Source organism: Salvia splendens, chromosome 2 (assembly GCF_004379255.2).
Source record: "Salvia splendens isolate huo1 chromosome 2, SspV2, whole genome shotgun sequence".
Taxonomy (NCBI): Eukaryota; Viridiplantae; Streptophyta; class Magnoliopsida; order Lamiales; family Lamiaceae; genus Salvia; species Salvia splendens.
In genome coordinates this window covers 17552312-17556073 of record NC_056033.1, presented here as the reverse complement: position 1 = coordinate 17556073, position 3762 = coordinate 17552312, and positions in this window count along the sequence as shown.

Below are 3762 nucleotides of genomic sequence, written 5' to 3'. Positions count from 1 at the left end.
CCATTTACTCCAGTGTGTCGGTTGATCTCCACACATACATCTCAAATAAGTTTCAAGACATCGATTTACTACTTCGGTTTGGCCGTCGGATTGAGGGTGGTAGGCTGTAGACATATGGAGTTCCACACCCTGCAATTTAAAGAAATCAGACCAGAATTGGCTGAGGAAAACTTTATCTCTATCACTGATGAGAATGGTGGGAAGACCATGGAGCTTGAACACCTGATCAAGGAAGGCTTGAGCTACGGATAGAGCTGAATATGGGTGAGTGAGTGGCATAAAATGAGCATATTTGGTTAGCCGATCTACCACTACAAGTATAGTTGATTTCCCTTGAGATAGAGGGAGGCCTTCAATGAAGTCGAGGCTGACTTGTGACCATGCTGCTTCAGGAATGGGTAGTGGTTGTAGCAACCCTGGAGAAGCACTGTTATCATACTTGAAACGTTGGCATATATCACACTCCCGGATGTAATTTCTGATTTGTTTCTCCATATTAGACCAATAGAACAGAGAAGATAGCCTTTTATATGTAGCAAGGACTCCAGAGTGTCCGCCACTGCTTGAGTTATGGAATAGGTTGATGATTTTTAAGCGGAGAACCTCATCATTGCCTACCACCAAACGCCCTTTCCTTCGTAGTTGGCCTCCTACCCAAGAGTATTTTGAAGCTGATGTAGGATTTAGCTGCATTTCTTTAATAAGGAGTTGTAAAGCTGGATCAGTTTCCCATAAGGTTTTGATCATAGGGTAGATATCAGTATCCACTGTAGTGATAGCCATACACAAAATTTCAGAGGAATGCACCCTAGATAATGCATCAGCCACCACATTTTCTGCACCTTTCTTGTAGGTGATTTCAAAATCAAAAGCCATGAGTTTAGAGAGCCAATTGAGTTGACCCGGGGTAGTTAGCTTCTGCCGCATCAGATGGCTCAATGTCTTATGATCCGTTCTAACTTCAAAAGGCATTAGACTCAGGTAGTGACTCCAGTAAGTCACAGCAAACACAATAGCTAAGAGTTCTTTATCATAGACAGAGAGGCCTCTATTTCTTGGTGAGAGTGCCTTGCTTATGAAAGCAATGGGATGTTTATCTTGCATGAGTACTGCACCAATACCGTAGCTACAAGCATCAGTTTCTATCACAAATGGTTTAGAGAAATCAGGGAGGGCCAACACTGGTGGAGAGACCATGGCTTGTTTTAATGCTAGAAAAGCCTTATCAGCAGTTGCATCCCAGTGAAATGCATCTTTGCGTAGGAGATCCGTCAAGGGTTTACATATGATGCCATAATTCCTCACAAACTTCCTGTAATATCCAGTTAAACCAAGGAAACCCCTTAATTTAGAGACATCTGTAGGAGTGGGCCATTCTTGCATAGCTTGGACCTTTTTTGGATCAGTAGAGACTCCTTCTTTAGAAATTATATGCCCCAAATATTCTATCTGGGGTTTGGCAAACTCACATTTGCTAGCTTTAGCAAATAAGGAGTTCTCATGCAACTTTTGGAAGACTAACCGAAGCTGTTGCAGATGAGAATCCAAGTCTCTGCTATAGACTAAGATATCATCGAAGAAGACCAGCACAAATTGCCTCAAAAATGGTCTAAATATGTCATTCATCAAGCTCTGAAAAGTAGCTGGGGCATTTGTGAGACCAAAAGGCATGACAGCAAATTCATAGTGTCCATCATGTGTCTTAAAGGCAGTTTTAGGGATGTCTTGAGTCTCCATTCTAATCTGGTGATACCCAGCTCTTAAATCGATTTTTGAGAATATTGTAGCTCCTCTAAGTTCTTCTAATAATTCATCAATGAGAGGAATGGGGTACTTATCTTTAATAGTGAGCTTGTTGAGCCTCCTGTAGTGCACACACATTCTCCATGTGCCATCTTTTTTCTTTACCAGCACTACTGGAGAGGAGAAGGGACTGGAGCTATGTTGAATGAAACCTTGCTTCAATAGGTCAGCTACTTGCTTTTCAATAATATTCTTCTGGATGGCCGAGTGTCTATATGGTCTGGAGTTTACTGGGGACGCATCAGGGACTAAGGATATCTTATGGTTATGAGATCTCATAGGAGGCAGTGTGGTTGGTTCTGCAAAAACAGAGTGATGCTCATCTAAGAATGATTGAATAGCTTGAGGGTTTTGCTGTTGTACTTCATTACTTTGCACAGCAAACAGCTCAGAATGGCCTTCATTATTCATCTGTATGCAGCATAACTGGACTCCATCACTCTGACTCAGAATTTTGTTCATAGCTTTTTCTGAAGCAGCTTGTACCCGTTGTTCATTATGCCCCCCTCTCAGCCCATGTCTTCTTCCATTCAATGTGAATTCCATGGTTAAGTTTTTGAAATTCCACTGAATGTCACCCAGAGTTTCTAGCCATTGGATTCCCAAAACCATATCACAACTTCCCAATGGTAAGAGAAGTACATCAGTAACAAAGGTAGTACCCCTCAGTGACCACTTTAAGCCTTTACACAGCCATTTACATTCTAATCTATTACCATCCGCTACATCCACTGATACAGGATTCACCCCAGTGAGTGTCAATCCTAGTTTCTTAGCTGTTTGCAAATCAAGGAAGTTATGAGTACTACCCGAATCTATCAAGATGTGCAGATCTTTCTTCCCAATTCGACCAGTGACTCTCATGGTACGAAAGCCTCTAGTAGCAGAGCCATGTATAGCATGAATAGAGATTAATGGATTATCATCTTCACCTAATTCTTCAGGAATGAACTCAGATTCATCATTAACAGCCTGCAACTCATCATCTATCTCAAGTAAGTAGATTTGTTTCCTTGCACATCTGTGTCCCCTTTCAAATTTTTCCTTACATCCATAACATAAACCCTTAGCTCTCAAGTCAGCCATTTCCTCTTCAGTAAGAAGTCGTCTAGATTTAAAAACAGGTGTGATAGGAGTAGGGAGTAATGGAGCAGAGGTATGTGTATGTGCAGGTTTAGCCTCATATGTGTTAAATCGTCTACTAGGTTGAGTTGTTCCTTCTTTAACAGGTGTAGACATATCTTGTAAGCGAGCTAAAGCATAGGCATGCACAAGAGTTTGCGGCATAAACATGCGTACAGCTTTTTGCACATAAGGTTTCAAGCCGTTGATAAAATGACTAACAGCATAGGATTCTGATATAGAGACACGGCCTAAGAGTAGTTCAAAATGGTCATGATAGTCAGAGAAGGAACCTGTTTGTTTTAAGGTGAGTAACTCTGTCATTGGATCACCGAGAAGCTGATCTCCAAATCTTCCTTCGAGTGCTTGAAGGAATAGTGGCCAAGGTGTAGCCATTGCTCGTTCCTGGTACTTAGACCAATTTTGAAACCATTGCAATGCGCGTCCTTCAAAATTAATCACAGCTAATCGCACTTTGGTTTCCTCGGGGGTTAGATCCACCGTAAAAAAATGATCACATCTGAGAATCCAGCCGGCTAGGTCCTCACCAGAGAAAATTGGAAAGCCGACCTTAGATTGGCGAGTAGCAAAATACGGTTGACGTTGGAGGCCATTCCCGGCGAATTGAGTATGAGGAATGCCACCTCCAAATTGATTTCCAGTAGATGCATTAGAATTTGGCACGAATCGATTGATAATCTCAGTATGTTGAAGTTGCAGAGCAAGGATTGCTTCGCGTAGTTCCTTCATCGACGTATCGCGCGTCTGATCAGCATTGTCTCGAATTGCGTCGAGTTCTCCACGTCGACGATCGGATTCCGAGATTTTTGTCGAGAA